General features: G+C 34.8%; 1 long non-coding RNA gene across 1 annotated transcript; it reads right to left on the bottom strand.

Annotated features, from left to right (window-relative positions):
- Window positions 1-8820: 8820 nt before the first annotated feature.
- Window positions 8821-10129, bottom strand: LOC122594905. The gene is made up of 3 exons (XR_006323146.1): window positions 9928-10129; window positions 9430-9481; window positions 8821-9111 (listed from the first exon to the last, which is right to left on the bottom strand). It is a non-coding gene; the product is annotated as an uncharacterized LOC122594905 (long non-coding RNA).
- Between the last annotated feature and the right edge of the window lie 1038 nt (window positions 10130-11167).

The raw sequence follows: 11167 nt of genomic DNA, 5'->3' as shown, positions 1-11167 counted from the left end.
GAAGAGGGTTAGTATTTAAAGGAGTTGTAACATTGGGATTAGATTCATTTGGACCAGAACCATTCTCACCTTCAGCAGCCATCGAAGCAGACCTAGGTTATAGAATTGAAACAATTCAACCTACCTGCTCTGATACCACTTGAAAGTCCCAACTATTACTAGATGGGTGCTGAAGACACCTCTATGTCGATGGTGAGTGAACTTTGCAACACAATCAATTAATCTGGATATGACCAGTTTAGAATGATTGTGTACCAGGTTAACTGGAGTAAATGTATTAAGGTGACAGAATGTGTAAGTCAATGCAATGCAATAATATAAATGACAAGTATATAAATTGGTGAGACAATATGTAATTTTCAAGTGTATTTTATTTATTAATTGTTTAAATAAAATACAAGGTTATTGCGGAACCAAGATAATACAAGATTGTAAATATCCTAACAACCCATGAAATACAATTGATCTAAACTTAGAAATTCTCCTAAACAATCGAAACACTTAAAGTTGTGAAATGTTCCTTTTTGCGATTGAGAGAATATTGCACAAGTTCACCAATATTGCAGAATGTATGTAATTACAAAGTTGTGAAAATGCTTGTGCAAGGACCTCTATTTATAGTCGAAGATTGAGCATAGGGATCTCAACTTTGACGTACAAATATGGTTGACAGCACACAAAAGTATTGTTAAATAATCCTTTGTGTGTGCTAAATAAAGTAAGACAAAAGGTTACTTTATTCAACCACTCTACATCTTTGCACTTTTATCCAGAGACAATATTGTTGTTCGGTTAAAAGGATGTAGTGTAAAAGGTCCTCCTCGTAATCAGTGTAAAGCTTTGTAAGAGCATTTACACTGGAGGATTCTCTAGTTGATTGATCTGGTAGATTGTCAACTGGGCTTCGCTGCCATTGCCAATCTCTGTCTTCCATTTGTTGTCTTTGACTTCAACTGGAAGGTCTTCAGATTCTAGTCTTCAGATCTCAACTAGAGGAAGTCATCAGTTGCTAAAATTGTACAATGCAACTGGACTTCTAATATTTCGGACAATTCTGCATGCTCTCCAGATGTCGCTGGAGAGCTCCAGTTTATAGCTTAAACTGGACCTAACAATGAGCCCGGTGATGAAGACAATTGGTGAGTTAAAACAAGTCTTCAAAGCTTTTTCATTGTATTTGGAGAACTTGATTCAGTATTGGTCTTGGACTTCTTGAAGTTAAATCATCTGTTGATTCTCAATGTTCTTTTTGAACAGAGAATGATGAGTGTGTGTGTATTAAATTTGTTGAATCACAGATCAGAGTTGTCTTTTGAAATGCGGAAGATATGAATTTGTCTTGAATTCTTCAATCTTTGAATCTTGAAGTCTTTTCTTTGAAGTCTTGGAATGAATTTTCAGAGATATGTACTCTCCCCCTTGATGTGTGCAATGTAGCTTTTGGTAAAGTGTTGTTGTATGACTTGAAGATCTTTAATTTGATGAAGACTCTTTTTGAAGCAAATCTTCTTTTGTCTTGAATCATCAACCTTTTGTCCTTTGAAGCTTTGATCTTTGTCACATTGTCTTGAACACTTTTGAGAGTAAACATTTCAATAGGGTTTTGGAAATTCTTTAATGAAAGTAATCATACTCCTCAATTCATTAGTAATCACAGTCTTTGATTGGTGCATTTTTGAACTTTTTGTAACATCTTGAGTGACTCTTCTTATCCTTAAAATCATTCTAATTTCTTCCTCAATCAAAATTAATCATACTATTTTCTCCCCCTCATAATGACAAAAACCAATGTCATTATGCAAACATTGATTGAAAAGAACATCAAAAGAAATCAAAAGAACCATAGCTCAATATAATAACGAACAACTCATTAACCCAAACCATTAATCCAACCCAAATAACCCTATGGGTGACTAAAATGTAAGGTTGAAGTTGTTGGTATAAGCATTTTGTTATGGTGTTGGTGTTTTCTGTGTTGGGGTGACTAGAAAAGAAACCGGATAAGAATGATCTGTTTGCATTCAAAAATCGAAAGGATTAATGAAATGACCGAAAGAAATGTATATCATTTATCGGATTTCCTATGTATCATTGAGAAATGCACAAAGCAAATCTCTAACATAGTTTGGTCTTTTGGCTTTCCAACCTCAAGATTGCTTCAAAGAATGTAAACCATGGTCAGTGTCACTTAAGCGTTCGATAACCATGTTCTACTATCCTTAAAGACTTTTAGGAAAAATCCAATGTCACAATAGACTTCTTGTTAACTCAATAATTACAAAAATGCAATTATGAGACCTACGTTCAAAGGGGGAAATGATGTTAGCAATGGTAGGATTTCCATTTGATCATCGTGAAATATCAATTAAGATATCACTACAAATGTTCCGGCTATATCACAAAGATAAGCATGTATATCACAAAGATATGACGCAAATGTGTCCTAAAGAATGAAAAATGATCAAATCAATGATCAATCAAGATAGCTCTAGACACGAAGTGATCAAATGAAGTCGGGGACTGGAGCAGAGTGTCACCCTTTTTCAATATTAACGTCTTCCAAATGAAGAGTCAATAGAAATGAGAAAATCTCCGTGAGAAATAAAACAAGCATTTGTTAAGAAACACTTGAGTGGTTAGGTAAAGATGTGCATTGCTTCACTGGGTTCATGAAGGCTTTTTCAATACCGAAATATCAACAAATGACATCCGATAGAAATGTGTTTTACCCGGCGATTTTAGAATTTTAGAGAAGGGTATTAATTCTTTTAACCCTTTTCTCACAACATTATCACCATAACCTCTCACTTTTCGACTGTACTCCCTCCAACTTAGTTGCACAAAATCATCATCTCTTAAAATACCCTCATTATCTAATGAAAGAAGTGAATACTCCGGGGTACAAAAAGATTTTTATAGAAAAGGTGGAGCAAAAATGATTTGTGTGAAATCAAAACAAGTTTTATGAAAAGTGAACTCAATCAATTGTTCAAGATGAGACAACTCAGGAGTACACAAAGGTGTTCAATCCTTTGCTTCTCATATCAACAATTGAGAGTTTTTTGAAACAGGTGTAACAAACTTGCAATCAACATCTTGTACTACACATATTCATTCATATAAGACCACTTGGAAGTACACAAAGGCGTTCAATTCCGCGTTATCTTATATCAATTTATATGTATAACAACATGAATTAATTCCAATTTTGAAACATAAATAATTTTTCTTTTTTAAAACCGGGTTGCATACAGAGTATATGCAAGCCATTTTGAAATAAATAACACAAATAAGCACGGGTTATACACTGAGTGTGTATAAGCCACGAAGTAATAAATACATCATTTAAGCACGGGTTACATACATAGCATATGTAAGCTACTTTAAAATAAATAGTTTAATGAAGAACGGGTTGCATACAGTTAATATGCAAGCCACTTTGAAATAAATAGAAAAGCAAATTAAGAAAATCTTTTTGTTATTTTTCAAAAATTTTTAATTTTGTATTTGATTTTCGTTTTTCAACTTTTTATGATTTTTGAAAAATGAATCAAGAATTCCTTCCATGGTAAAGTGAATCAAGGATCAAGATTTAGCATACCAAGTTTAGAGATTAAGAAATTAAACCTCTTTTCGTCCAGTAGTTTTGTGAACAAATCAGCGAGTTGGAAGTCAGTTCCCACGAAGTAGAGTTCGATGTCACCTTTCTCAACATGATCTTTGAGAAAATGATATCTCACATCAATGTGCTTTAAGCGTGAGTGGTTGACTGAGTTGACAGCAATTGCAATGGCACTTTGCGAATCACAATAGATAGGGACACGATCATATTTCAGACCATAATCGGTAAGTTGTGTTTTCATCCATAACACTTGAGCACAGCAACTAGCAGCAGCCACATATTCAGCTTCAGCTGTTGATAGTGATACACAATTTTGCTTCTTGGATGACCAACTTACAATCTTATCCCCTAAGAATTGTAAAGTACCAGATGTGCTCTTGCGATCAAGCTTACAACCTGCATGATCTGCATCTGAATAGGCAGTTAAATTGAATCCAGTATCCCTTGGATACCAGAGACCAAGATTAGGTGTACCCTTCAGATAACAAAAAATTCGTTTCACAGCTTGGTAATGTAAATCAGTCGGTGCGGCTTGATACCTAGCACACATACATGTTGCAAACATTATATCTGGGCGAGATGCTATAAGATACAACAACGAACCAATCATGCTTCTATACCTCTTTTGGTCAAATGGTTTCCCATTTTTATCAGCATTAATGTTTGTACGAGCAGCCATTGAGGTTGAAATTGAAGAACATGTAGTCATATCAAACTTTTTCAACATATCCTTTATGTACTTACCTTGTGATATAAAGATACCAGTGGGTAATTGTTTGATTTGTAATCCCAAAAAGTAATTCATTTCCCCAATCATGCTCATTTCAAAATGATTGACCATTAGTGATGAAAAATTTCGGCAAAAAGCTTGACTGGTTGACCCAAAAATAATGTCATCGACATATATTTGAACAAGTAAAACATGTTTACCTTGCTTACGAATAAACAGGGTAGGGTCAATAGTACCTTTGGTAAAGCCTCCTTTGAGTAAGAAAGTAGATAAGGAATCATACCATGCTCGGGGTGCCTGCTTTAAACCATAGAGAGCTTTGTCTAACCTGTAGACATGGTTTGGCCTTTTAGGATCAACAAAACCTTCAGGTTGCTCCACGTAAACTTCTTCTTTGAGTTCTCCATTCAAGAATGCTGTCTTCACATCCATTTGAAATACAGTGAAGTTTCTGAATGCGGCATAAGCTAAGAAAATACGAATGGCCTCCATTCTTGCAACAGGAGTGAAAGTTTCGTCGAAATCCACACCAGGTTGTTGGCAGTAACCCTTTGCAACCAATCTATCTTTGTTCCTTACTACAACTCCATTTTCATCCTTCTTGTTCTTGAAAATCCACTTAGTGCGAATTGGTTCTTCTTTTCTTGGATTTGGAACCAATCTCCATACCTTCAGTCTCTCAAACTGAGCTAATTCATCTTGCATAGCTTTAACCCACTCTGGATCACAAAGAGCTTCAGAGACAGTTTTGGGTTCGATGTTACTCAGTGAAAGTGCAACAAGACACTCATTGACTGTAGTACGGGTAGAAACACCAGCTTGTGGATCTCCGATGATCTGTTCTGTAGGATGATCTTTGCGCATACGTGACCACTTGTTGTCATGAGAAAGAGGATCTTGTTGATGAATGTCAACATTATCATCATTAAATCCAGAGTTCTATTGAGAAATGGAATCATAGCTTGGAAGAACTCTTTCCTCAAAATTTGGATGATGAAAATCCAGTGGTAAATACACATTTGGAGTATTTGATGGATTTGTTGTTTGGGTGATTTGAGAAGGTTGTTCTTGAACATTCTTTTGAGAATAAATATCACTTGAAGATGATTCTTCTTGCTCTGCAGAATTTGAAGATGATTCATGATTGTTGTCAGGAACTGGTTCATTTGTTTGAATATGATCATTGTTCGGAATTGGTTCATCGATGACTTGAGGTTCCTTTTCTTGAATCGGTTTTGAGTTGTAGAATTCTTTGAAAAGAATATCTAGCTCTTCACTTGTTGGAGTTGGATATTTCTTGAACTTTGAAGCTAAGGTAGACGTCTTTGAGGAAGCACTTGAAGTATTTGGATCACTAATTGTTGGTAGCAAACTTTCTTGTTCAAATATCATGCCAGACATCTCGTCAAACCAAACATTCATGGTTTCTTGAATCGTGTTTGTTCGACGATTAAAGATGCGATATGCAATTGATGTCTTTGAGTAACCAACAAAGTAACCTTCGTCACCTTTTCTTTCAAACTTTCCAACATTTTCCCGATCATTCAAGGTATAACAGACACACCCAAAAATATGGAAGTAGTTGATGTTGGGTTTGCGTTTGTTAATAACCTCATAAGGAGTCTTCTTATGACGCTGATTGATGATGGACCGATTTTGAGTGTGACAGGCACTGTCAACAGCTTCAGCCCACATGTTTGATGGTAACTTAGAATAAGCAAGCATTGTTCTTGCTGCTTCCACCAGCGTACGGTTTTTCCTTTCAACGACACCATTTTGTTGCGGGGTACGAACAGCAGAGAATTGGTGAGTAATGCCTTTTGATTTGCAAAATTCATTGAAGATGGCATTTTTGAACTCAGTAACGTTATCTGAACGGATATAATGGACTGGAAGTTGAAGATTCACTTGAGTGGAAGTGATGAAATCGATCAAAATTTGAGTTGTTTCATCTTTTGAAGCAAGAAACTTGACCCAAGTGTATCTTGAATAATCATCAACGATAACCAGAATATATCTCTTCCCGTTTCTGCTTTGTATTTTCATAGGCCCACAAAGATCCATGTGAAGAAAATGAAGAGGTGCCAAAGTGTGTCGAATTTTCTTTGGTTTATGAGAAGTTCTTTTGATCTTCCCAACTGCACAAGAAGGATAGACATGCTCACTCTCATATTTGTAGTCAGGCAAGCCTTCAACAAGTTGCTTGTTGACTAAAGCATTGATGGTTTGATAATTCAAGTGAGAAAGCCTTCTATGCCACAATCAAGAATTATTCGAAGTAGCTTTTGAAACAAGAAAGATATTATCAGTTGGTTGGTTATCATCAAGATTAACTGTGAAAAGATTGTCTTCACGATCTCCGCATAGGATATCAATTCCATCTAGAGTTTGGACTTTGCACAGAGATTGTCGAAAAAGAACTTGAAGGTTGTTGTCACAGAACTGTCCAACACTGAACAAGTTATGACTCAGACCTTCAACATAATGAACTTTCTTAATGACAATTCCGTTTCTTTCAATATCTCCATAACCTAGAATTGGAGCGAAATTGTTGTTTCCGAAACGAACAGTTCCCATGAATCTTTCAACAAAATTCTTGAGCAGTGATTTATTGCCAGTCATGTGTTTTGAACACCCGGAATCGAGTATCCATACACAGATGGTTATTTCCTGCAATCAAAAATTTTAACCGACAGTGGGTACCCACTTAAAGACGGGTCCTTTGTGGTTAGTTAACACAGGCAGGGGGTATAACTTAGGATATGCATACAAACATGCTTTAGAATCAATATGAGCATTAACAAGCACACCATCAATAAGCACATTCGTATAAAAAGTACGCACATTCACATTTGAATTAAAAGTAACATGTTTAACAGCATTCAAACAAGCACGACCATTATCGTTGTTTACAGCCCCACAAGGCATAGCCTTGGATTTATTAACATTGTTCACAAAAGATGAATTGTTTAAATCAACAGAAATTCTATCCTTTCTGTTACCAACACTCTTTCTCCTCCTCCTCTTCTTCTTTTTCTCAACAGACATTTGCTTAAAAATGATCTTAGGTTCTAATGACTTAGGAACCCATTTGGTCTTTCCACCTGTTGAATTGACACTAAAAAAATTAGAACGAGGGGTTTTAAACTTATTCATCCTTTTTGTCTCTTTTGGGGTTGAGGAAATGAAACGCCCGAGAAAAATTTGTTTGTTTTTTTTTTTTTTTAAAAAAAAACATTTATATTCTGTTATTTTTCTTTTATAAACTGTAACTATTATCGACTAGTGTATAATCTCAAAAATAGAACTTGGTGCATGACTTGTTACTTACACGTGTACCATTCTAATGACCAAAGCTCCAGACACGAGACCTTTACATAATATAAGATGAAGTTCTAAACACAAGACTGAAACTAATGACTCAAGAGTTATGACCAGGGGCAGAGTGTAGTTACCATGTAAACCCGATGAACAGATTTTACATCAACTATTGAAAGACGACTACCACCTGATCTTTGGTAACAGAGTAATTAGTCTACAAACCATCAGGTGGTTTGACATGAGCCAACAATAAAGATCATCTAAAGTTTGCTAATAAGTATTGATTCATTTTGTAACTAAGCTAGATATAATCTGGACAGAAAGCATCAGAAGGTTTTGACATAGACCATCAAATAGTTTCAACATAAACCCCGAATTGAAACTGTAGGAGGCTAACTAATAAAATTCGACTCTTGTTAAATGATCAGGAACTACGATATAATTTGGACAAAACCATTAGTAGAGTCTCTTTGTACAAAGCACCAAAAAGGACCATAAATATTGAGCTCACTCATGTAATAACACTGCTAGAGAATAAGATCTTTAAAATACCGGACTAGTAAAGACTCGCGGGTTTTGACCAGGAGTATAGTTATATTATGATGTAAACTCACTAGAAAGATTTTTCCTGATCCAATCACTAAGAACAACTACCACCCGACACACTTTAATATGTAACCATTATTATATAAAACCAACCGGTGGTTTAACATTAACTTGAACCAGAGAAACGTATCCAAGCTACCTATATATTTACTTTTCATTTTATGACCAAAAGCCGAGATATAACTGGACAAAAAGCATCAGGTGGTGGTTCTGGACATGGACTACCAAGGGGAAGCTATACAACTAACATATGCAGCTCGTATTTTATAATCAAACGCTAAGGGTATGAACTGGACAAACGATCTAGGTAGTTTTTCTTTTGGTTTTGGAGTGACCAAGAAGACCAACCATACAAGTAGTGATACTGCTCACTAGTCGACTCAACCCTTGGCGTATCTCAGCCTAAAACAAAACATTCAGTACTACTTTCAACATCATATTTACATACAAAATGACGATCCAGGTTCAAGATACATGAAGTTTAAGCTTGACCAAGACCAGGCTGCAAGCTGATGCAAACACTACTTTCTTACTTGTTTCAAAACGACTATTCATACTTTACTAGGACCTGCTTGCAAAAACCCTTTTACAAACTGATATGGATAGAACTACATATTTACTTACTTACAATATGACCCTATATAGTTACCATAATATGTTTCAAAAGCTGGTTTACAAACTGGTTTAATTTGCAACTTTATAAGTTGCACAAAAAGGGCGTAACTAGTATCAAAGGAAGGCATAAGAGATACTCGTTACCCATCCAACGAGCAACACCACTAGTGCTAAGCTATACCCTTCCCTGGATCTTTTCGGGCTCCACTTGTCTCACCTAAAAAAAAAACATATATAACGGTAAGTATAAATACTTAGTGAGTAAACGGGTTTTAGCATATAAAGAATGCATAATCTAAATTCTTTCTGTTGTGATCTGAAACAAATTCAGAGTCACATTCTAGTATGTAAGGAATTCCTTTTCTGGTAATTCTATGCATTCAACATTCATGAAATAAATGGCATACTCATACGAGAGATATCTAGATCAATCCCGTATAAAATAACCTTCTGGTAATGTGATAAGTACATACCCTTATACATATCTAGACGCATTCCGGATATTACCTATCATTCTATTCTATCCGTTACTCACCTTATAATCACCGTTAGCTTTTAAGTAAAACTTGGTTGATCTCTTGTATCACCTATACACAAAGCATAATACATGTATCACTTAAAGGTTAAAATACAACTATCTATTCTTTTTGGGTTGTTTTCCATCAGCTTCTAACTACAAAATATCCCATAGCTAATATGACCTTTTTCTGAAAATCGAGTTTTCTTTGAGGCTTTACATCAAACACCTTGTCTACATGATTTTATTCACTATAAAAATTACTTCTTTTGTTTAAGTAAACATCCATGTATCTGCTACATCAATTCCAATCAACTTGTTGCAAATCACGAGTAAATTATATGAAGCAAAACTTGTATAATCAAATCTTATAAAAACATATCTTTCTCTTTTTGACTAAAACATGGTGGTATAAGATTACCACACTATCTTTATCTATAATATCTCAACTAGTAAGTTGAGACTCAGATCTTCTACAAAAATCAGGTTGATTATATCTAGTAAAAAAATTCATACCTTGATTTACTCCTGATTAAAGATCAAAAGCACTCTACTTTACTTTCTAGTTAGCTAAAATCAAGTTTCTCTTTAATCTTGAGCTAGATATCTTCACGAGAGGGACACATACTCACGACACCATGTTTTCACACACTAAGTATATGTCGTGTTTGTAGAAGGAGCTCCCAGATACTTCTGTTAACTTCCCTTTTGTTTTTCTTTCACTTTTTCTTTTAAATTTCTACATATATATCTATTTGATTAACTTTATCTAATAATAATAAATATGAACTTTACATATATGATACATTAGTCCCTAAAATAACTTATTGTGTACAATAAAGGCACTAACTAGTTGACTGGTACTTTAGGCATATAATAGATATACTAGATATAACTTATATATCATAATGTTTATATTTTAGTTCATATAGATTAAAAATACCTATTTGAATTACCTTAATTTATGGGGTGTTACAGGAAACTTCTTGCTTCTTAGGTTTGGCAATTGAAAACCATCCATATCTATCCCTATATCTAGTTACACCATTTAAAGTATCCTTTGTTAGCAAAACGGAGCTAGACTTAGGTACTTTAGAAATTGAACTAGATTGAGAGTTAGACAAAGAAGCATTTGGATTGTCATTTGGAAGTTTCACTTTGTGATACCTTGGTTTTGGTGAGGTCTCAGCTTGTTTCTTTTTAACATGTTTGTCAGGTTTTGGAGGGTTAGGACTCTTTTGTTCAGTCTTGACAGAAGGGGTAGAACTCTCTTGTTCATCTTTGACGAGTTTGGGTTTAACTCGTTCTTGGAAGTAATATGATGTTGGAGCTTTGGACATTGATTTTAGTTTTGAGATTCTCCTTTTATTTCTTTTTGAAAATTTATGATTTTGATAGATTCAATCTTTTTCTCAGTTTTTGAGTCAAAAACATATTCTCCCTCCATGAATTTATCAAAATCATTTTTGGTGAATTCATTCGAAAATGTAGAAATATCAGGAATCTTGTTGTCCAACATCATACCACGGGTAGTCTCAGGAATAAGGTTGACTTGGACTAAAACATCCTTGGTTTCACAACAAAATTGAGTAGAAGTATCAACACCTATACTAGCACAAAGCTTAGGGTGAACAACTAGCTCATCAAGATTTTCGCATGTGAAAAATCTATAAAAGTACCATATCAAAACTAAGTTATACGCAAGATCTTCATCAGATAAATCAGATTGCACATAATTTGCAGCTAAAGACGTAGC

This window comes from Erigeron canadensis, chromosome 4 (genome assembly GCF_010389155.1).
Source record: "Erigeron canadensis isolate Cc75 chromosome 4, C_canadensis_v1, whole genome shotgun sequence".
Taxonomy (NCBI): domain Eukaryota; kingdom Viridiplantae; phylum Streptophyta; class Magnoliopsida; order Asterales; family Asteraceae; genus Erigeron; species Erigeron canadensis.
This window is presented reverse-complemented; position numbering and strand designations above follow the sequence as displayed.